Genomic DNA, 24433 nt, shown 5'->3' on the forward strand with positions numbered 1-24433 from the left:
AATATGGCCCCAGTAGCAGATGTAAATTTTATAATACATGGAAGATCATTCTGCCCTCATGGATTTCTTTTAAAGATTAACCTTATGTGATGACAAATACAGACTTGACTTTTCCATGGAGGTCTGTAATTAGCTCTATCTGACTTTGGTTAGTGTTTCTATGTTGGAAATCAATCTCAGTTCTTCACTAGAATTAACATTACTTTTGTTTTTCTTTAAATTAGCTGCAGTATGGATTCTACAAGAGCAGAAGTGACTTCAGCACAGAATTAAGGTAAATACCTAGCACCATCTTAGCCTCAGTATAATACACAGGGTGTTAAAGGGACATTAAAATGAAAGCTGACATACCATGTAGTTTAATCAGTGGCTCCCTATGTATGAAGCATTGTGTGCATATATACTGGGTTGTGGTGATGCTACAAATGTCTGACCTGAAATATTTGTGTGGACATCTCTTAACTGACTGACCCTGAGCAAAGAGCTTCTGTTTTACTTTATATAATTCAGCCATTAACCCATTTACCCTTTGTTGTAGGTTCTGCTGTTTTAGACTGGGAAAACTGCAGTGCACGAACCATGCTAGATTAAGGTACTTTTTTTTATTTTTTTAATAGAATGCAGTGATAATAGACTCTAAAAAAAGACCAGTCTGAATGCTTTCATTATTCAAAGCATGCAGTTTAACTTTCCCAGTTAGACTGCAGCATTTTATAAGGGAATCCTAGTTCATGCACACTTTGAGGAATCAGTTGCTACTGAGCATGTGCAGTCAGTGTTGGTCACATTATAGTGGCCAGCAAATGAGAAAATTAGATTTGCATTACCTTATGTACTTGATTCTGCTGTAGTTAATACTGTAACCTTGTCAGAATAGCTATACATTTTCTGACAACCTTAATGTACATTCTATAACACCATTGAATTGTGTTGAATCTAGCATTAATCTGACCAGAGGCAAAAAATAGCACTGTGGCTGAAGGATGCCTTTGTTCAATTGACTTTAAAGGGACACTGAACCCAATTTTTTTTTCATGATTCAGAGCATGCAATTTAAAGACACTTTCTAATTTACTCCTATACAATTTTCATCATTCTCTTGGTATCTATTTGAAACCTAAAGTTTGCCAGCCCATTTTTGGTGAACAACCTGGGTTGTCCTTGCTGATGGGTGGATAAATTCATCCACCACTAAACATGCTGTCCATAGTCTGAACCAAAAAATAGCTTAGATGTCTTTTTCAAACAAATAGCAAGAGAACAAATTGATAGCAGTATATTAGAAAGTTACTTAAAATTGTATGTTCGATCTGAATCACAAAAGAGAAAATGTGGGTTCAGTGTCACTAATGTAGGCTGTTAGCCTTCCCATGGGGGGTACTGATAATTGAACTTGTGTGTTAAATTGGGCAATGGTTATACCTGTGAAATAGGAGGATGCTTCATATGGCTGGTTACCAGTGATGAAAATGATTCTGCCATATGATTACAGCTGATTATGCTCTATACCGTTCCACTTTTTTCTGAGGTAATTGGCCAAAGCATGTTCTAAAGGTGTAGGTTTGTGACACTAAAGGGACATTAACTTTAAATCCCTGCAGTCTAATTTAGGTTCCAAAATGGCAACACCCAGGACAGTATAATCGAGAATTTTTATTGTTTCAAAATGGATAATCCCTTTACCTCTTGAATGCATCTATGCCTCTGCAGATTGCCCCTTATTTCCATTTTGACAGACTTCAATTTTAGCCAATTGGTGACCTCTAATAACTAACCAAATGTAATATCTATATGGCACATGAACACCCTCTAGCTGTGAAAACATGTCAAATGCATTCACAAGAGTTGACCTTAAAGGGCTTAGAAATTGTCATATGAGCCTACCTAGGTATAGTCTTTAACTAAGAACAAAGCAAATTTGATTAAAGTAAATTAGAGTGGTTAATGAGATTCCCTATCTAAATCATGAAAGTTTAATTTTACTAGACCATCTTTTACCACATTTCATGGACTGACTTTGAAAATGCAGTCTGAATTAGAAACCTCAACTTGAAATTAATAAACATAAAAGCTCTGCAATGTACATTCATTTGGTCCCTTTTCTTGTAATTCAATTTGTAATGAACGGATAAGCTCCAATTTCAGAATGTAAGTGCAGAACAGTTATATTGCCCAGTCATTGGCTGCACACTTTAGTAACCTATCTACAACTGTCCCTAATTGGCCACAGCTGAAAAGGTAAACTAAGTTGCATACTTTTTTTAAGTTAAACTAATGAAACTGACTCTAAATACATCTACATGTTCTCAGATATATTTAATTTAGCATTAAAGTGTTTAAATGGACAGTTTACACCATATAACTGCATGTAATACACTATTATAAAGAATTATATGCATAGATGTTCTAAACTTGGAAGCTCCCAGTTAAGCACTTATGACTGGAACACCCACTGAAAGACACTCCCCTTCCTCTGTATAAAGAGCAAGCTGGAGTAGGTATACATCCGTATTCAAAACTTGGTTAGACTGAAAATCAACAATGCACATTTTACAAAAGCAAAGAAATTTAATGTCCCTTTGAATCCCCATCAATAGCTTAGACATTATACATCTGATTATTCAATGTCTGCTTCTCTAGCATCTTGGCAAGGACCTAAATACCATATAAAGTGCTAGTTGGGTGGGTATGTTAAAATCAGTCATTTACTTTCTTTGGAGCACTAAAGTGTCCCTGCATTTGTTAAATCTTGGGTGAAACTAATATTGTCATAGCTTAACAAACTTCATTCCCCAAAATACCTTCTAGACTGCTTACAGATTTAGCAAGCATCAACCTATATGCTTTGTACTGAGTTTCTTAAAATTAACATCATGCAAAGGCCAATCTTGAGGCTTGTAAACCTAGAGTTCTGTATAAATCCAGGGAGCAATTTTTTTTAATTAACTTGTCTTAAATTACATAGTTTCATATAACTAACTGCTTAACTATGACCTAATTGTACTTTATTTTGCATTGCAGGCAAGTGACTGCTCATGGATCCTATAGGTCAGTACCACTATAGGCAAAATTAACCATTAAATAAAAAGGGGGTGGACACTTCACCTCGGTTTCTTATTTGGCATGCTACTAATGGAAATGCAATCTGCCTGATGTACTGAATATGATGACTTTATTGATAATCAATGGGAATCTCTCTGAATAAGAGTGAGTGAACTCTTCATACTGACTTAGTACATGTAGGGCTTATAATTGACTTCCAATTCTTATTTCATGTTTTTAATGAGTGCCTTTTTCTCTAGGGCATAACTTGCAGAAGATGCTGGAAACGTTAAGGTTAGTTTTTACCTAAGGCATAAACAAAAGGCTCTGCTTCCCTGAACTTAAATTGGCAAACTGCTAGCAATTTAGGCTGGAATATCCCTTTAAACTACAATGGGCACAAGTGCATTTCAATTTTGAATAGAGGCATTTTTTGCAATATGTTACCCAATTATACAAGTAGGATGGGACTAAAATAAAATGATGAAAATTATGTTGGTAGGGACATCTGAGTAAATTACATGCTGTTTACCAACATCTCTGATTCCTTTAACAAAAGACTTGCTGGCCTTGCTAAGTGTGTAATTTGATAGATACACTCATTCTGAATATTTTTTTTATATAATTTTTTTTTCCTAGGTATGCAGTTAAAACAAACCTTCCATGATTGATCAGTTAAGGCCTATAGTTTCTTTCTTGGGTACAGCACTTGGAAACCTAGTTTAGATTAGATCAAGCCAATGATGTTCTTAAGAGTAGTGGACAGAAAATATTTCTGACAACTTTTGCTGACTGAGGCTTTAAAGTGATTGAAAAGTTTAATGAATGAAAGTGCCCCAATCTGTTAAGTTTAATGAAGTGCCTGGTATCTAAAAAAAAATCAGACTGGGGCACTTTCATTCAATAAACTTCAAAGAAGCTTTTTTTAAATACCTTTGCGTTAAGGGTTAACATAACAGTGATCCTCAATAGTCAACGATCTGCTAAAGAATGCGGATCAGTGTTTTTCCTTAATGCAAAAGTATGTTAAGTTTAATGAAGTGCCTGGTATCTAAAAAAATCAAACGCATACTTTTGCATTATGGAAAAACACTGATCCGCATTCTTTAGCAGATCGTTGAGGATCACCGTTATGTTAACCCTTAACGCAAAGGTATTTAAAAAAAGCTTCTTTGAAGTTTATTGAATGAAGGTGCCCCTGTTTTTTTAAATACTAGTTTTAGATAACCAGCCCTTCATTAAAGATTTACATTCACTTTAACTGTAGCCCTAATTTCCAAACTAGCATGAAACCTTTTTTGTTATAACTGAGGTAATGCTTTATACAGTGACTAACTAGATCTTTATTTCTGATCTGTAGTTGCTTGGCTCTACTGAAGAAACTCCTGAAGGCTCATAAAGGTACATTTGCATATCTCAAATTGCAGCCATAAAGTTTACACTTGTGCGGCAAATTAATTCTGAATGCATAGAAAGATTACAATGTGACTGCTAGTGGAGCTGTGCTAGAAAATGCTAAAGATGTCATGCACTCAACTATATGCAAATAGGCTGCTTGTACACCTTTGTGTGCCTTTAGCTGCCATGTACAAGCTAAGTGAATATAGAATCTTGGAGATAGTGCAGAGAAATACAAATCTGATGTCTAGTACATCACTGGCAGTTTAATATTTTAATTGACTCCCAGACTAGAAGCCCTTTAAGAATAAGTCATGGGGCCAATTTTTGTTTTAAAATTTCAGCTCACAGTAAACGCAGTCAATTAACTGTACTAATTGTATAATCTTTGGTTTTTGCATAATGCAGTTTAGCAATCATTGCTGCACTCCAGTTAAATGGCCATTATAGTGAGAATTCAACCCTCTTAAAGGGCTCAAACAAGTACTGCTCAGGACCGTCCAATCCACTATCATTAAATTATCACTTATTTTAAAAAACCTAGATACAAAACAAGTTAAAAAAGCAACTGGTGAGCTCAGGACCCACCATCAAATTACCATACCTATGCTGTAAATTTCTATGTTAATGCTGTAAAGCACAACTAGGGTAACTATCCCCATTACTGTGACATAAATGGGTTGGGAAGTTCCTCAATGACATACACTCAAATACTCTGCACTGAAGCAATAAAGGGATTGGCAGACTACTTGCCATTCCATGCCACCCCACTGCAATTGCTTAAATCTGGGTATTCCTGTTCTATTCTCCATTTAAAGTGTAAAATCGCCCCTAAATCCTGTGCAAATTAAATCCATAAAATACACAACTCACCAGGACAAGCCTGATGCATGTTTCACAACATAGATTTGTCAAAGATTTTCAGGATACCTAAACTGGAGTACAGGTGTAATCCTGAAAATCTGACCTGTTGGTGCAGGGATTTTCAATTCTGTTTCTCCCTAGTAGCACAACCCAGCAGTCAATGGGTTCTGCTCAGCACCAGCAGTTTTCTGCATAAGCTACAAAGCCAATGGGGTTAAACACAAATTTCACTATGAATGCCTTTTTAAGTAAAATATTGATAAACAAGATTTAGCTGCAGTGGCTTCTGTTTTGACCGTGGCTCACTAGTTGGGTTGAGTACAAAACGGTACACTTGGAAACTCTAATAGTAATTTGCTAAGCAAGTTGAAAGGACTGCTGGGTGTAATATATGCTTCTGTGTTAATGATCCATACCCTGTATATGATGACTTTATGAATCAGGTCTCTGATCCTTGTGAGGATAACTTGACCCACACTGATACAGACAAAATAGCATTTGGTTATTAAACATGACATTTTGTTTTGAAACTTAATGTGCTTTTTTTTTTGTTTTTTTTATACAGCTGTCCATTTCTAAGGTAAGTCTCCATAGTTTGCGCTTGTAATGTGTTTTTTTTTTTTTTGTTTTTTTTTTTTACCGGCAAGTGAAAATGCTTTTGTAACCAATGATGAAAACGATTCTGCCATATGATTCACACTGATATCATCACTTACCGTTCCACTTTTTTCTGAGGTTACATTATTAAATTGCAAGCATAACATTTAGGTGCAGACAAATCTTGTGTTTTATGGAATACTCTGAAATGTTGAGCGTCTTAGTGTCAAAACAGCTTTCCTAAGTGGAGCTGAAAGTGATAAAGGGACATGAAACAGATTCAGTGTTGGTAAACCCATGTACTTTCATTACCATTCAAATAAGGTGAGATTATGTTCTAGGTTGAAGAATAACTGCTATTTCAAATTCAAACCTAAAGGAACAAATATATAGTAATGTTGCTTGTTAAATGCATCTTTGAAATTAGATCCTGGCTTCTAGTAGATGGTTGTACAGCTGACGCTGATCTGCAAACCTTATTGCAGATTTTAAATCACGTTTGCCAATGTCCCCTTAGCAATTCGTCACCAGCATTGCTAAGAATTGATCAAACTTTTAAAGATAAATACGCTTTTTTTTTTTCCCTTAAGTTTGATAAATTATTAGCAGTGCTGGTGACTAATTGTACTTTTGAAGCTTGGGGAATTTGCAGTTAACCCTAGTCACTCATGCACTGGCCTACATTGTGGTGCTGATTCCCCATGTAACTTAACTTTGGTCCCCTTAGCAATGCTAACCAACAAAGTAGTTTGCACACTAGTGACTGACAAATGCTCCTCATGAGGGCAATATCATTACCTTACATTTCTATCGTTGAAACTAACTTTGTAAATTTGAAATGTATTTATATTCGGACAAATCTGAATTTCTTTTATGGCCCTTTAAGCTTAGACTCTCAGACAGGCTAAAGAATACAGATCTGCTGGAGTGCATGTTTTCTAATAAGAACTTAGATGTTACCAGTTTGGTGTAGCAATGTACTATTTGTATGTAAAGTTACTTTAAAGCTCAGCAATGGTGACCTATGTGAGCTGTAATGTAGAACTGTTTTGGAATAGATCTGAATTAACTATTGTGCACTTTTTCTTTCCAGGCATTATACTTTATGAGAAAGGTGAGTAACTTCTCTTGCTATCTAAGACTAATTAGAGGTTCCAAACTGTGCTAACCTGCATAACTTCATTTAGAACTAATTCCGCCAGTGACTGTAGCAAATATATTGGGGACTTATGATGACAATTACTTTGAACTCTCTCACTGAGAATCAGATGAAACTAAAAGTACTGATCCAGCCCCGTGCATTAACAAATCTGTACAAAAAGCTGACCTTAAGACTCTTACTAAAACCTTGTTTAATCCACAGTGAGTTGATATCCAGTGCGTGTGAAGATCCAATACTAGTTCCTGTGGAGCAGATGCATAGAACTACCTGACACGACTTGTTGCTGAAAAACCTTGTTCTGAAACATTAAATAAAATATTTGACTTCTGAAACGGTTATACCTGTGTATATGGTTGTTGTACTTTACTTCAGCTGTACAAATTTTACAAATGTGATTACAGGCAGTCCCTGGGTTACGTACAAGAAAGGGACTTTAGGTTTGTTAAGTTGAATTTGTATGTAAGTTGGAACAGGCACTTTTTTTTTTTTAGGTGAAACTCTAGCCAAAAATTTTTGTTTTGGATAGTATAGGATAAAGTTTGTTTTGCTATCTGTGCCCCTGTTCAGAAAATTTCATATTACTTTCTGTCCTTGTGACAATTGGATTTTCAGTATTTTGGATTATCCTGGAAAGGATTGTCGCTAAAGCTCTATTTTCTCTGTATATAAGTACGAGTTGTACTTAAGTCGGATGTCTGTAACCCGAGGACTGCCTGTACTAGGAAATTCTCCTTGTATGTATCAATATTATAGCTATAGATTATAAAATTAATAGTGAGCTGCTACTTTAGTGTATTGTATATTAACAGCTGTCTTGGTTGGTTGAACCCAAAATCATTCTAAAGAATGTCCATATAAATGGGCGGAGCCTGCAGAAAAAGCATTGATTTTTTACATTAAAGGGGTAGGAAAGGCTAAACTTGCATGATTCAGAGCAAGTATTAACACTCAATTCACTCATTTTCAAATTAATTTCCTTTTGTTGAAAATGAATACGCGCATATCCTAAACTAATGGGAGCTATCTGCTGATTGGTGCCTGCACATGTTTCTTGAACTCGGCGAATTAGCTAAGCATATCTTGCTTTTTCTTCAGCAAAGAGTAACAAGATAATGATGAAAATAACATTTTAGGGTTTCCTATACCTTTAAGGCCTCTAACAAGTATTGGGCATTGTGTAATGACAAAGCATTGTACTAACATTTAAAGGGACAGTATACACATTTTCATATAACTGTATGTAATAGACACTATTATAAAGAATAAGATGCACAGATACTGATATAAAAATCCAGTATAAAATGGTTTAAAAACTTACTTAGAAGCTTTCAGTTTAGCTCTGTTGAAAAGGTAGTTGGAAAGCCCACTGCAAGTGGTAAATAAGACACTCCCCTCTCCCCCTTCTTTTGCATATGAAAAGACCCTTTACACAAACAAGAGCAAGCTGGAGAAGGTAGCTGACAGTATTCAAATAAAACTTTGGGGCTTGGTTAGGAGTCTGAAAATCAAAGCAATGTTCTTTAACCCCTTAACGACCAAGGACGTACGCCACATGTCGTAAAAAAAAATAGCTAATAACCGAGGACGTGTGGCGTATGTCCTTGGTCTGGAAAGCAGCTGGAAGCGATCCTGCTCGCTTTCCGGTTATTGCAGTGATGCCTCGATCGAGGCATCCTGCAATAACCCCCCCTTGGCCATCCGATGCAGAGAGCCACTCTGTGGCCCTCTGCACCGGACATCGGTGGCCGGTATCGTGGGTGGGAGCAAGGCGGGTGGGCGGCCATCAATGTGCCGAGTGGAGGGGCGGGACAGATGGGCACGGGGTGGGAGCGGGAGGGAACCGCTACACTGCAAAAAGTTTTAAAAAAAAAATAATGCTCATCTAAGGGTTCCTGAAGGGGTGGGGGGTTGGTCTTGGGGGGGGGGGAGCTACACTACAGAAAAGGGCAAAAAAAACCAAAAATATACTTTTTGTTACTAAACTGGGTACTGGCAGACAGCTGCCAGTACCCAAGATGGCGCCCATTAAGGCAGAGGGGGAGGGTTAGAAAGCTGTTGGTTGGGGGCTAAGGGGGATCCTACACAGCAGCATATGTAAATATGCCACACACAAAAAGCCCAAATATAGCTTATTTTAGTACTGGCAGAATTTCTGCCAGTACTTAAAGGGACAGTATACACACTTTCATATAACTACATGTAATAGACCCTACTATAAAGAATAAGATGCACAGATACTGATATAAAAATCCAGTATAAAACTGTTTAAAAACTTACTTAGAAGCTTTCAGTTTGGCTCTGTTGAAAATGTAGCTGGAAAGCCCACTGCAAGTGGCAAATAAAACACCCCTCCCCCTTTTGCATATGAAGACCTTTTACACAAACAGGAGCAAGCTGGAGAAGGTAGCTGACAGTATTCACAAAACTTTGGGGCTTGGTTAGGAGTCTGAAAATCAGAGCAATGTTGCTTAAAAATAAGCAAAACTACGTTTTTTTTTTTTTTTAAAAAAAACCTTCTACAAAACATTTATGCAAAGAAAAAAATGTGTATAATGTCCCTTTTAAGATGGCGGGGATAATTGTGGGGTGGGTGAGGGAAGAGAGCTGTTTGGGAGGGATCAGGGGGTCTGATGTTTTAGGTGGGAGGCTGAGCTCTACACTAAAGCTAAAATTAACCCTGCAAGCTCCCTACATGCTACATAATTAACCCCATCACTGCTAGCCATAATACACGTGTGATGCGCAGCGGCATTTGGCGGTCTTCTTGCCACAAAGCAATGCCAAAGCCATATGTCTGCTATTTCTGAATAAAGGGGATCCCAGAGAAGCATTTACAACCATTTGTGCCATAATTGCACAAGCTGTTTGTAAATGATTTCAGTGAGAAACCTAAAATTGTGAAAAAAATTTTTTTAATTTGATCGCATTTGGCGGTGAAATGGTGGCATGAAATATACCAAAATTGGCCTAGATCAATACTTTGGGTTGTCTACTACACTACAGCTAAAATTACCCCTAAAAGCTCCCTACATGCTCCTTAACCCCTTCACTGCTGGGCATAATACACGTGTAGAGCGCAGTGGCATTTAGCAGCCTTCTAATTACCAAAAAGCAGCGCCAAAGCCATATGTCTGCTATTTCTGAACAAAGGGGATCCCAGAGAATAATTTACAATAATTTAAGCCATAATTGCACAAGCTGTTTGTAAATAATTTCAGTGAGAAAGCAAAAGATTGTGAAAAAATTAGTGAAAAAGTGAACAATTTTTTTGTATTTAATCGCATTTGGCGGTGAAATAGTGGCATGAAATATACCAAAATGGGCCTAGATCAATACTTTGGGATGTCTACTAAAAATAATATATTTAGAAAAAGCAAAAAGAAAGAAGATTCCACAAAATAAGTGCAATCTCAAAGTCTAGGATACAAAGCACATATAGACACAGGACCAGAAGATTCAATGCAAAAACAATAATTCTTTATATGTGAATATGTATATAAAGTGCATAAAAGAACACACATGTATGTACAATTCAAAGCATACAGTACATCAACCATACAAATACATTCATACTCATAACAGTAAAAAGGGGTACCCCAATTGAGCAGCAAGAAATGTTCAACTTATTATTAATAAGGTGCACCATATGAGTCCAGAGACTGTAATTTCCAATTTTAACAAAATATTGGAGCAAACTTTAGGATGCTTTTGAGTACATGTAGTTAATTGCATAAGCCAACCATCATAGATCAGAAATTGCACAGGAAAAAACTTTGAAATCATGCAGTTAGTTGAATAAGCCAGATGTCATGAAGCAAGAGTCATAGCGTTATTGCAAAAGATCGTCAGTGCAATATAGATTAATATGTTAGGCTCATAAAGCTCAGTCCTGTCCAAACATCCAGATGTTCTGTGTAAATGTTAGCAGTCAAGCAGTAAAGCAAAGTTCATTCCTTATCAGTATTGCAACAATAACAAAGCGCAGTCTCTGTAGCAAGAGCTCAGTTGCAATAAAAAGGATATAAGTACTATACACATTTCATAGGTGCATTTTCACTTATTGAACAGAAAGCCATAAAGTCACTTTGCAAATATATATGCTTCATAAGCACATCGCCACTTATCATAGACAGGTAATCACATACCAGCCGCATCGAGCGGCATGCTTGTATTTGGAGCAACGTGATCCTCATCCGTCTGTGAGTATATTGTCAAAAGCGGCACAGTGTCCCAATACAAAGATTCTTGATACTTGCTTTCAAAAGGGGTAACTCTCCCCTTGAGTGGGGTTTAGGTGTTAGATAGCGACCTGCCTAAAAATAATATATACATGAATATTCAGAGATTCCTGAAAGATATTGGTGTTCTAATGTAACTAGCGCTAATTTTGAAAAATAATGGTTTAGAAATAGCAAAGTGCTATTTGTATTTATGGCCCTATAACTTGCAAAGATGTAAACATTGTAAACAAACTATTTAGCATATGTTTTTTTTTGGTGGTTGTAGATGTGTAACAGATTTTGGTGGTCAAAGTTAGAAAAAGTGTTTTTTTTTTCCTCATATTTTATAAAATTTTTTATAGTAAATTATAAGATATGATGAAAATAATGGTATTTTTAGAAAGTCCATTCAATGGCGAGAAAAACGGTATATAATATGTGTGGGTACAGTAAATGAATAAGAGGAAAATTACAGCTAAACACAAACACCGCCGAAATTTAAAAATAGCCTTGGTCCCAAACGGACAAAAAATGGAAAAGTGCTGTGGTCATTAAGGGGTTAAAAATAAGCAAAATTATACATTTAAAAAAACAAACTTTATGGACTTTATAAATCATCTACAAAACATTTATGCAAAGAAAAAATGAGTGTATAATGGCCCTTTAAAGGGACAGTCTAGTATAAAACTTTCAATATTCAGATAGGACTTAATTTTTTTTTTTGGAGGTATTTCTTGATATAACAATATTCTCATCACATGTGTTGACTACATATCATGCTTACAGTAAAATTAACATAAAACACACAGTAAGTTCTGATGGTTACATCTTACTAGTCATCGTTCAATTTAACAAATTTGTGAAAACCTTAAGCTCTATTTTTCAAACCCGGATAGGCATTCACCATAAAATGATACCTCTTTTTCTAATGTTATAAAAATAAATGTGACTCCCTGAAAAACGTAATCATCTAATAGTGTGATAACGTAAACTTATGAAAAATGAGTGTTCAAGCGTATTTTGGAAATGGAAGGGAATTATAAAACTACCAAAGTAGTGGGTTAATACCGCTTATATATTCACCAAAGTGGGTAAAAGCTGATTAAATGGTTAAGTCTTACTAACTGCATGACATTACAGTGCATAGTAAAATAGAATAAAAATACTCTTGAGCTATCCATATGCTTTTATGAATATAGTGTTTAGCTAATATATAAATGACATGGGTTTAAACTTCTCAACAGCACCAAATTCAATAAGCTGTCCTTATGGACTAGTCTTGAGAACTCTTAAAGAATACAAGAAGGACTCTAAATAATCGAACAAGTAAGCAGATACATATACCAAAACAATGCTGCACCACCATATATGCCCTCTCAACAACTTTGTGTCCATTAAGGTCTATATATAGGTTTAGAGAATCATACATACTGCTCCAGGTATATAGGTTATTTCCCTCTGTTGGAGAATGATAGTGTGTTCTATAAAACACTACCTGGGAAGACAGCTAAAAAGCTTATATGCATGTATTTGGTGTAAAATCATAGCAGGTCCTATAATAAAGTTTAAAACTAAATTCTATTTTATAAGTCAGGAATTAGGCGTTTAGGGGAAAAAGTAAACTGGGTCAGCCTGTATAGAGAGGGCACATACCAGTTAAAACTCTCCATGTCTCCCGCCTATAACTCTGCAGCAATAAAGTTTGTGACGTTAGTCTCAAGTCCCACTACCCCGGCCGCAGGCAGTAGGATCTAGCAGAGGTGGGAAGATCCTCACTACGTGAACCCCATAAGAACTAGTTATCACCATATTTGTGAGACACAAAAAATGAAATAAGATAAAAAGTGCACAGTAGCAGTCTGAGCTAAGAGATTTAATCCAATATATAACCTGAAGGTAATAATAAATATGATGGAGCCGTTAAGTAAAGTCTCATGTGTAGTGGAAACAGTGGATAACTGATTACTGTGTGGCAATGTATAGATGGATAAAGAATAGAAGCTCCTGGGTACATCCTGCCTAGCAATAATAATCTTCTGACACAATACCATATATTACAAAATGCAATGTATACAAGTGCATATAAACCTGCTCCTAGGCTACTACTAAATATGATTTTAGCAACAATAGTATGTTTTTCAGTAGTCCCATTTGTTATTCTGGGGATAGTTAGCTAATGCAACAAAGTCGACCACTCAATCAGGTGATCAATGGGAATCTTGTGGCGTATGTCCGCCAGGGTCCCACAGCTGTGTTTTTTTCTAGTAACATTGGTTGATGCCGCCTTTGTCTTAGTACAGCATGGTCTTTAGGTGTTGTTTTGGAGCTATTTAGCTGCCTTGCATAGCAGGAACGTTGCCTGAACCCCTTTAGGTGAGATCTACGTGTAGTCCTCGTATGATGGCGTCTTGTCACCTTGTGTTTGCTACTAAGCAAGTGGAAGTCCTCTGCCAGTAAGCTGTGCTCTTCAGTAATGATGCCGGGATCCAGTTCGTCAGTAAGTGAAGCCCCAGACCCTTGTAAGGAGGAGGATTCAGCGTCAGTCTTACTCTTTTCACGTGGGGCTGTATTATCCCTGCTCGGACTCCTCTGCTGCCAGTCACCTGAACATCCCGACAAGTATAGAGTGCAGGTTTAGAATCCCTTATGCCAATGTGTGAAAAGGCATATCTTATCTCTGAAGTGAGCGTTGCTGTATGGGTATCCACCCAGTCTATTAAGGTAGCAATCAAACCTTTAAGATCAGCCGTCATGATGTATTCAATTTTTGCAAACGACTCCTTACTTATACTAGTATATTAGCGATTCCTGAGGCAGGTCAGATGCTGAGAGAAGTAACAAATAAGCACTGCACTACTCGGCTACTTAGTTAACCAGGGGGGATATTGCGTAGGAAGTAATGCTGCGGCCTGCATACTTGAATCAACTGGCTCTGGTCCAGCCGATATGAAAATAATAGAATCGTTCAGCTCAGTGGCTTCTCTTTAGTTGGTATGTGAATTTGTAAAGTAATATGTTGTATTTAAGAGGAGATAAACGGTAAGTTACTATAGTTGCTTGAGGAGCTTCCCGATTTTGCTGCTGATCATGTCCGCTGTCTAGCTCCGCCCCCGGACTTTTAATTTTAATCAACTTTCCAATTTACTTTTATCAAATTTGCTTTTTTCTCTTGGTATTCTTAGTTTAAACTAAACATAGGTAGGCTCATATGCTAATTTCTAAGCCTTTGAGGGCTGCCTCATCACATGCTTTTTAAATCTCTTCAACACAGACAGAAAGTACACGTGGGCCATATAGATAACACTGTGTTCAGGCACAGGGGGTTATTTAAGATTTAGCACAAAGCATTGCTAAATTTAAGACAATAGATAATAAACAGTCACAGTCAGGTGACCAGGGGGCTGGAAGAAGGTTCCTAGATACAAGGTAATCACAGAGGTAAAAAGTATATTAATATAACTGTGTTCGTTATGCAAAACTGGAGAATGGGTAATAAAGGGATTATCTTTTAAAACAATAACAATTCTATGGTAGACTGTCCCTTTAACTTGATTGCTGCGTCACATTTGAAGTAAATTGGAAACTTAAACTGTATGCTAGGTTTGGGTCAATTTGTTTCATATCCCTTTAAAACACCCTTAACTGGTAAGCTGTTCTGTACTGACAACTTTTTTTTGTTTTTTATTAAATCTTTTATTGAGATTCTTGAGTTAGTTATAACATAGAAAAATTAAATACATTCCAACTGTAATAAACAATCTACAGTATTCAGTATGGTGTTAACATCAGTATCTATATTTGGTAAGCAGAAATTTGAGTCCATTTATGCTTGTAGATTCAAAAAGAGTCTTTGAGAATCTCATTTTCTATTTTTTTTATAACCATGGCGTTTGAACAATGGTTAATGCGATGATTCACAGAGTGAACCAATTGTTATAGGCAATATAAAGAAAGAAATGATAACCATAAAGAATAAAATATATACAGAACTATAATAACATTGTTTTAATGCATAAAACAGTCTATAAATTCTTGACATCTTCATCTCGGACATTTGGGTACAGCCCCAAGGAGGAGAGTGATAGAGAGATGTTACTGTCCCTATCTTTTAGAATAAGATATCCCAGTTTGACCAGCATCAGCGGGTAAACACTGCTTAGTAGTAGTCAAAAAGAGAAAAAAAAGAGGAAAGGAGATGCTGTACTGACAACTTTTTAAAACTCAAGGGCAGTCTTTCAACTCCTGGCCTCAAGATACTAATTGGCCAGATTTTCATGACCTCTGAAAAAGACAGGTGAAATCAGCTGGTGGGTGAGAAGTTTGGTGTAACCATGGTTACTGCTTAGCTGATTACTTTGCACTCAGATATGAAAATCTGTCCTGTTGTACTATGTGGATTTGAGATGAAAAATATTGCTATTATGTGCCCATGGAAGAGCATTGTAAGGGGAAGGGGGCATTTGTCCCTCTTGGAGGAAGATAGGGTCGGGCTTATCTTAGTGTTCAGATATCTTTTGAAACATCGTCTTACAATAAAATATGAAGGCAGTACTTATACTCTAGATAGCCTAACCTGATACCAGAATTATAAATTCTAGAGCAGTTCAGAATAAACCAGTAGCATTAAACAATTACACAATATAGCTAGTTAGCAGTTGGGCTATATCTAGTATGAGCCAAAAACTGATGAGAGCCTTACTATAATTTGACAATTTGATGCCATTAACTAATTATGAACACATTGATTACTAAATCTTGAACTATCGTGATCCAATACCACAATTAAAGATCTGTAGGGGTAAGCCAGGTGTAGGAATGGATATGCAATAAACTCTTTAGTGTCCCTTTGGCTGTGTCTGCTAATTATCGAAGTAGTTCTGTGTTCCAATGTCCAGTCCTAGTTTTGTGTGGCACACCAGGGCATTTCCTGAGACCAGGTTTTTATTTTTCCTAATATATCGTGAGTCCATGGGTTCACCAATTACTGTTGGGAATACCACTCCTGGCCAGCAGGAGGCAAAGCTGTTAATTATCACTTACCTTCCCACAATCCCCAGTCATTCTCTTTGCTTTTGGTGCAAGGAGGTGGCAAAGTTTTTCACTTCTTTCAAAATTTTATTTTAAAAGCCAGAGTAGGTTTACTCTGAACTTCCTCTCAAGATTGGGTCTAGCCGTACTCCACGTTAGTCTCTTCAGTAGGGCAGTGGTGGCTTTAAAGCAGTTAGGAACTTGAGAGGTGGGCCTTGCTGCGTTTTCCTAACATATTTGCTGCCCTAGTACAGAAAGCCAGAGTAGGTCTGCTCTGGATCAGTGTTAATTTCGTCGACTAAAATGATTATAAAACTAAAGAAATTCTAATGACTAAAATACGACTAAAACTAAAATGACATTTTAGTCAAAAGCCTATGACTAAAACTAAATCAAAATGACATTTTAGTCAAAAGACTGACTAAAACTAAATCAAAAAACATTTTATGCAAGGTGTTATAATCAATCCATATCCAATTACTGCTCTTTTGTAAATTTACGAAACTTAATTTTATTACATTTTAAGATAGACATGTTATATACCACAACAGTTAAATCTGTATTGCATGTTCAAACCTTAATACCATAAAAAAAACAGGTTAATAAACCTTTACTCCAGGAGTATAAAAGTTCTAGAGCAGTGCTTATATCGTTGCCGAAAATTTTTCGAATCTGAACAATCAATTGATACTTCCTATAGATATATTTATTGCGCAAATGGCTCCGCCTCAGTTTGTAGGAGCGGCACCATTTTTGACTGCTAAGCGCTCACGTGACCCGCTTCTTATCTGTCTGAGATCAAAGCAGCGGTCTTGTTTTCAGTGTAGTGTATTTTTACACTGTACTGTTAGGGACGATGTTCCGTTTTTAGTAACTGTTTACTGATAATAATTACTGTTAGAAGCAGATTCAGACAGTAGTGTCAGTTATTCTAATCCAATAGAAAATGGCTACTTATCATAGAATTTGCTAAAGTTTTTATTTATAGTCCAAATTAAGTCCTTTAGAAAGATTTGTGGCATTTTTGTACTTGTTTTGCTTCAGGAATATAGGATTGGGACAGGGTCTGTTCCTATATATTTATATATTTTTGTATTTCCTGTTTTAAGGCTAATCTAGAAATTCTGAAAGTGACAGTTCTTAATTATTTTGTTGAAGGATTAAAGCAAATTTGTTAGCCTCACATCTCTCAGGATGTCGCTGTTTAATCATTGCCACAGCTTCTCCTCAAATGTCCCAAACCTTTATGACGTCACATGCAGTGCCCTGCAGTTCCTCACAATCTCCTGGAGGATATATTTTCTGCCAAGGTATCTTCTGTGGCATTATCTGCATTTCCTATACTTATGAAAAATCGCAAGAGGAATATTAGAGATTGTAAGGTTTCTGTTCCACCTACGGCTACATAGACTGCCTTTCCTCATAAGTTTGATACGTCGGTAGCCTATGAGGGTGAAATCTCAGATTCAGACAGTATAATTCCTTCATGTGATGCTGAAGTAGTAACCTTCAGATTTAAGCTTGGACACCTTTGTGTATTGTTAAAGGAAGTTTTGGCTAATTAGGAGCAACTCTGAAACGTCTGTCGTCAACCCTGCAGAATCTAGTAAATTTTATAAATACTTGGATTCCTCTGGAAGGTTTTTTGTTTTTTTTCTGTTCCAGATCGTGCTGACAGATTTTTCACAGGAATGAGAGAAGTCAGGGATTCACTTTTTCCCAGTCTCTTGTCTTTTAAAGGATGTTTCCTGTCTCCATTTAATATGGCGCACGGCGCCTATAGTAGTAGGCCATTTCTACTCGGGCTAAGAGAACTACGATTCCTAGAGAGGATAGCTGTTTTCAGTATCAATGGACTAAGCGGGGGGCTTACATGGAAGTTTGTATTGCCACTGGGTCAAGTGCGGCATCCTATTAGTGGGGATGCCTGGTTTGATTCCAATTTGGTAGGGACTCCTTTGGAGGAGATCCAGAACAGATTTAAGGTTCTTAAGGCAACACTGTCAACACTGCGTCGCATCGCTTCTGAAGTTCAAATATTTCATCTCTGAGAGCTCAGCTATGCGACCTGATGCAGCAGAGTTCTCAGAGATGAAAAGGCAAGACACACTGAACGCGCACAGCCGCATCTACATGCTGCGCGCCACTCCATTTGTAGTGTGTCACAGCCTTTAAGCTAGCCCGCGGGGCGATGTGGCTATATTCAGTGGATTTTCCTGAGTTCAAGCTTCTGGCGCTTTCTTCAAAGGGTAAGACCTTGTTTTAGCCTGCTTTGTCAGGAATATTTCTGATATTACGGGTGGGAAATGTTTTTTTCTACCGCAAGACAAGATGAATAGACATAAAGGAGTTTGCCCCTTATCCGGGGCTAAAGCTCTCCTGTCTTCAAACATAGATACGAGTTGTCCCAGATAGGCTGTGGACATAGTATCTCAGGTTTTCTACATAGAATTCATTCCTTTTCTCCCATAGACAGGTTCCACCTCTCAATGTATCTCAATGTGAGAAATTTTTGAAGTGCGTTTGGGACCTCTCTTCCCTTTGAGTATTAGGTCCAGTTCCTGTAAAGGAACAGTGTCTAGAATTCTGTTCATTCCCGTTCATGGTTCCCGAAAAGGAGGGAATTTTTCATCCTACGGTAGATCTAAAGTGTCTTAACAATTGTTTCTCAGGGTACCATCCTTTCAAGGTTGAAACTGGGGGTGTCATTCTTCCTTTGGTTCAAAAAGGTCAGTTCATGGTGACCATAGACCTGGAGGATGTGTATTTTCAAGTTCCTGAGTTTTGCCTTTATGTCAAACACTTTCAGCTTATTACTCTTCCCTTTGGCCTTGCCACGGCTCTGAGGGGGCTATCTTGGCAGTGATCAGATTTCCGGGAATTGCTGTGGTGCCCTTCCTGGACGACATAATGGTTCAGGCGCCATCTTTTCAACAAGCAAACTCTCATACAGAGATCTTGTTGTCTTTTCTCATTCCCACAGATGAGAAGTGAATCTGAAAATGAGTTCCCTTGTTCCAGCTACAGTGGTAGTTTTCTTAGGGACCATCTTAGTTTCCCTATCTCTGAAAATATTTTTGTCAGAGGTCAGAAAATAGAGGATTCTTTCCTCTTGTTTCTTTCAGTTCTCTTCTGTTTGGCCCTTCAGTGGCTCAATGTATGGAGGTAATTGGTCCAATAGTTGTTTCATTGGACAATCATTCCTTTGCTCGATTCCATCTGAGGGTCTGCTGTTATGCATGCTCAGATAGTGGACCCGGGGATCTTTTGGCTCTGTGTCAGAGGATAGATCTAGATCTGTCGACATGAGATTCTTCCCTGTGGATCAGAGAGGGGAATTAGTGATTGCTCGCTCGCTTAGCTTACGAGAGATTGTTGCCCGCATTCCCCAGAATCTTTTGGTTTCTCAGGAGCATCTGTCTCAGGGCACATGCATCCGGAGACCTTTCTGAGTCATAGTGACCAGGGTCGCTAGCCTGTTGGGTGGGTGACTATGGACTTGAGAGGAGTCTGCTCTTCTCATAACCAACTTGGAGTTGAGAGCAATCTACAATGTTCTGCTGGCTTGGCCTCAGTTGTCTTAACCAGTTTTTCAGGTTCTAGTTGAACAATTTCATCTCAGTGGTTTACATTAACCACTTGGGTGGAATCTGGAGTTCCTTTGCCATGGTTGGCGTGGATTGTTAGTTGGGCGGATGCTCACATTCATTTATTCACTATTCACATTTCAGGAGTGAATACCGGGAGCGGAATTCTTGAGCAGTCAGATTTTTCATCTCGGGGAGTGGACGCTTCTTCCGGAGATGTTCTCCAGGTTAATCCTCAAATGAGGGGTGCTGGAGTTGGAGATGGCAGTACACCAAGTTTTCCAAGTTATGTTAAAGGTCAAGAGAGCAGCAGGCTGCTCTATTAAATACCCTGGCGGTTCTGTGGGATTTCAGTCTGACATCCCTTTTCCTCAGTTTGTTCTCCTTCCATGAGTCATTGCTCCTATCAAATGGGAGTGAGCATCGGTATTGTAATAGTTCCTGCATAGTCTTGCAGGATCTGGTATTACAGACCTAGCAGAGATGTATTTCTTCCACCTTGGTGGTTGTTTTGAGGAAGGACCTTCCAATTCGGGGTCCATTCTTTTATCAAACTTTTTTCTCTCTGAAGCTTTCTGCTTGGAGATTGAATGCTTAGTTCTGTCTAAGCGGGTTTTTTTTGGGGGTTTTTTAATCGGTCATTGAGACCATGATTCAGGCTCGCAAGCCTATTACTCGTAATTTTTACCATAAGGTATGGGCCTGGCGTAAATAACCTGATTGGTGTGAATCCCAATTTTTCTTCGTTCTCTTGCTATCTTTATTTGAAAAAAAGGCATCTAAGCTTTTTTTTTGTTTCAGAACTGTGAACAGCACCTTTTTATTACAGCACCTTTTTATTGGTGGATGAATTTATCCACCAATCAGCAAGAACAACCCAGGTTGTTCACCAAAAATAGGCCGGCATCTAAACTTACATTTTTACATTTCAAATAAAGATACCAAGAGAATGAAGAAAATTTGATAATAGGAGTAAATTAGAAAGTTGCTTTAAATTTCATGCGCTATCTGAATCACGAAAGAAAATTTTTGGGTTCAGTGTCCCTTTAATTTCATATTCCTTATTGGATGTTTTAAGGTCATAAGTTTAAGCAGCAATTGCAGGCCTTTCTAGATTATTTTAGGCAAATGCATATTGTAAATGTTTTTTTACGTTTCCTAAAAACTGATGTGTGGTGGCAGCATTTATTAAGTTTTGGTCTGAGGTGTAATAAAGTACGTTGGGGTAAAATAATTTTCTACCTGTCATTAGTTCAAAGGGTGACATCTTGGCAGCACTACTAGATGTTGTCCTTAAAGCCATTAGTACCAGTGGTAATCTTACATCCCAGTCCTTACATGTTTCATTTACAGACTTTGAGGATTTTCACAATAAGTTGGTTGTAACTCTCTACACCACTACTAGAGGCAGCTTCATACGCTATGTGAAGCTTCCTTTTAAGCCCTAGTATTTTCCACATTTTGGTCATCACTTTGCTAGTGAAGTGAGTTCCATGGTCAGATTCAATCCTCTTGGGGTTAACCAAATGCAGAAAATATGTGGTTAATAAGCAGTGCTGCACTTGTTTCAGCACTATTATTGGGTGCACTAATACCCACTTGGTAAACAGACTTAACATATCTGTTACCTCTGAATGATCTAGTTACTGGCCCAATAAAATATATTTGCAAATCTGACAATGGCATCACCATCTTCCTGTTCTGCAATGGCGCTTTTTGAGTTGGTGCAGTGGGTTGGAACTATGGACAGATTAGCCATCCTTGACAATAAGTTTGTACATCCTTCAACATATGTGACCAAAAAGCATAATTGCACAATATTTCATATGTTAATTTGGTGCCACGATGGCCAGATGTGGGAGCATCATGGGCATGTTGAAGAATGAGATCCCCTTTACATAGTAATACAAGCTTTTGTAGGATCCCTGTTTTAGAGGTTCTAATTAAAGGGACATGAAACCTTAAATTTTTCTTTCATGATTCAGACTTAGAGTGTGTGATTTTAAACAAATTTCCAATTTGCTTCTATTGTCTAAATGTCTTTATTCTATTGGTATTCTTAGTTTAAAAGCCTATCTAGATAGGCACATGAGCAGTAATGCATTACTGGGAGGTAGCTGCTGATTTGTGCCTATTTTCATTTGTTCACCAGATGTCGTCAGATAGCTCCCAGTAGTGCATAGCTGCTCCTTCAAAAAAAGGATACCATGAGAATGATTCAAAGTAAATTGGAAAGTTGATTAAAATCACATGCTCTAACTGAATCATGAAAAATATTGGGTTTCATGTCCCTTTAACAATCCATCCTGTAACTGGAATTATGATTTGCAGTTCATTGAGATTCTAAGATCTTAATTTACAGGATAATGTAAGTAAGAACATTGGAATGTTAAATATGTACAGTAATGAACATATGTACACACATATAAAAATATATATAGTTATATATGGTGTGTGTGTGTGTGTGTATATGTGTGTATGTATGTATATATATATATATATATATATATATATATATATATCCTGTATATTTATGTATCTCTTTGTTAAAGTCCTTTGCAGCCTTTGTTTTCTTCTAGCACCCGAGACCTCATATATTTGAGCCCTTATAACTTTATATTGCAATATTTTAAAAATATTTTTTAAGACAGTGTTATTATGAGTGTTATTATAAGTGTAGCTGCACTGTTAAATGTATTTTTGATGTTTTTTTTTGTGACACTTTCTTCGAGCGTAACAGTTAGCCAGAGTCTGAAGTTGCGCTTACCCAACACGCATTAAATTTAATTGTGTTCGATTGAAAGAGTTTAATTTCAACATGTGAGCTATTGCCGCCTACGATACACCTGATATTGCTTGTTTGCAACAGTTAGCGCACCACTCTTAATCTGGCCCTCAGTAGTTTAACTTCTCTATAATCCTTCATTGTTAAATATTCCCACGGGTATGAACTCCTTGCACTGACCAAACAATCACAGAGTAAACTATTTCACAGCAGGATGTGCTATAGCCTCTTTGGGACAGTGGAAAAAACATTTTTCAGACTTTCATTACAGGAAAATTAGACAAAATAAACCTTAAAATAACGTTGCAAAAAAAGTCTTACTCATAAACTTTTATGCACACTTCAGTTTTGCATGTAACCGAAGTTGAAAGGGACAGTAAAGTCAAAAATTAAAACTACATGTTCTCTCTGAATCATGAAACTTTAAACAACTTTCTTTTCTTAGATATGGAGACTCCACGACTTCCTCAATTACTAGTGGGAATATCACTCCTGGCCAGCAGGAGGAGGCAAAGAGCACCACAGCAAAGCTGTTAAGTGTCACTCCCCTACCCATAATCCCCAGTCATTCTCTTTGCCTCTGTCAATGGATGAGGTGAAGTTTTGGTGTCTGAAGAAAATGTGATTTCCTTCCGCTACAAGCAAGATTTTTGGATATAGCTGTAGTCCACGTCAATCTCTGCAGTAGAGTCGTGGTGGCTTTAAAGCAGTTAGAAAGTTGTGAGGTAGTCCTTACTTGGTTTACTAACATATTTGCTGCCCATGATATAGAAAGCTAGTGTTGGTGACTCTGTTCTTTCTTTTTCTACAGGTCTCTGTAAGGAGTGTGTGTCCTTTCACACCTGGTGAGCTGTCTACCTGCCGGACAGCGGATTTTGCAGGTAAGTGCTTTTGTCTTCTAGGTTGGGAGACTTGCACATTCCTGCATCATATAATTTGGTGAGGATTTGATTCAGGCAAGGGGCAGGCACTTATGTGTTTGGAGACTGATGGGTTACCTCCTTTATGAGTATGAAGGGGTTGATTTTAAATTTTCGGCTCATTTATTTTTTATCCCTTCCCAGTGGGTTTTTAATTTTATTAAAAGCATAAGGGACTGTGTGTGGGTGTGTTTCTGATGGAAACGGTTGTCTGGTATGTTTAATGCAATCCGATTGCGAGTTTAGCTGTAACAAACTTTGCGCCTTACTGTGGCGCAGCTGAATTTCACCCGGTCATATGACACTCCCTTCTGCTCTCAGAGTTACGGTGCGGTGTCAGGTCTGCTGCACGAGTTCAGCTATTCATCTCCTGTTTTTTTTATTTAATTCAAACACTCATCATTGCGGAAGGGCAGGTAGGCACCTCAGTCAAGGCTGAGGTGTAGAGGTTTATTCTGAGGGGTTATTTTGAGCGTAACCTCGCTCTGCAAGTCTTTACGTTAAAGTAGCATTTATATTGTGGGACAATATCTCTTAAGCTGAGGTCTGACAGAAATAACAAAATTTAAAGTGGTAGTATAAATATTTAGGATTCTTTTTTATTTGTTTATTTTTCTTGCATCATGGAGCAGGAATCTGTTCCAATGGACAAATGTCTGCTGTGCCTAGAGAACCAAATTATATTGCCTACGCAATTTTGTTCTTCATGTCTAGATAGAACTTTAAAATGCAAAGATAGGATTTCCATCTTAATGGGAGGAGAGTCCACCGCTTCATTAATTACTTGTGGGGATAAAGAACCTGGCCACCAGGAGGAGGCAAAGACACCC

At 37.5% G+C, this 24433-nt stretch overlaps 1 long non-coding RNA gene and 5 other non-coding genes across 7 annotated transcripts in view; all 6 read left to right on the plus strand.

Moving 5' to 3' along the window:
- LOC128640842 (uncharacterized) overlaps nucleotides 1-24433 on the plus strand; it is a 100529-nt gene that overhangs the window by 6589 nt on the left and 69507 nt on the right. Inside the window, exons 9-16 of one of the 2 annotated variants that reach the window (XR_008399400.1) lie at nucleotides 225-274; nucleotides 539-592; nucleotides 3022-3048; nucleotides 3303-3336; nucleotides 4403-4443; nucleotides 5870-5884; nucleotides 6995-7015; nucleotides 7265-7401. This is a non-coding gene — a long non-coding RNA (uncharacterized LOC128640842). Of the gene's footprint in view, nucleotides 1-224; nucleotides 275-538; nucleotides 593-3021; nucleotides 3049-3302; nucleotides 3337-4402; nucleotides 4444-5869; nucleotides 5885-6994; nucleotides 7016-7264; nucleotides 7402-24433 lie in introns of those variants that run through there. The other variant, XR_008399401.1, reaches the window with a different exon arrangement.
- On the plus strand, nucleotides 1456-1531 carry LOC128641502 (small nucleolar RNA SNORD47). Its single transcript, XR_008399528.1, has one exon. It is a non-coding gene; the product is annotated as a small nucleolar RNA SNORD47 (small nucleolar RNA).
- On the plus strand, nucleotides 3156-3236 carry LOC128641480 (small nucleolar RNA SNORD79). Its single transcript, XR_008399509.1, has one exon. It is a non-coding gene; the product is annotated as a small nucleolar RNA SNORD79 (small nucleolar RNA).
- LOC128641507 (small nucleolar RNA SNORD74) lies at nucleotides 3513-3595 on the plus strand. Its single transcript, XR_008399533.1, has one exon. It is a non-coding gene; the product is annotated as a small nucleolar RNA SNORD74 (small nucleolar RNA).
- LOC128641532 (small nucleolar RNA SNORD75) lies at nucleotides 3778-3842 on the plus strand. The gene has a single exon (XR_008399550.1). It is a non-coding gene; the product is annotated as a small nucleolar RNA SNORD75 (small nucleolar RNA).
- Nucleotides 5967-6042, plus strand: LOC128641499 (small nucleolar RNA SNORD47). Its single transcript, XR_008399526.1, has one exon. It is a non-coding gene; the product is annotated as a small nucleolar RNA SNORD47 (small nucleolar RNA).

This window comes from Bombina bombina, chromosome 10 (genome assembly GCF_027579735.1).
Source record: "Bombina bombina isolate aBomBom1 chromosome 10, aBomBom1.pri, whole genome shotgun sequence".
In the NCBI taxonomy this organism is placed as follows: Eukaryota; Metazoa; Chordata; class Amphibia; order Anura; family Bombinatoridae; genus Bombina; species Bombina bombina.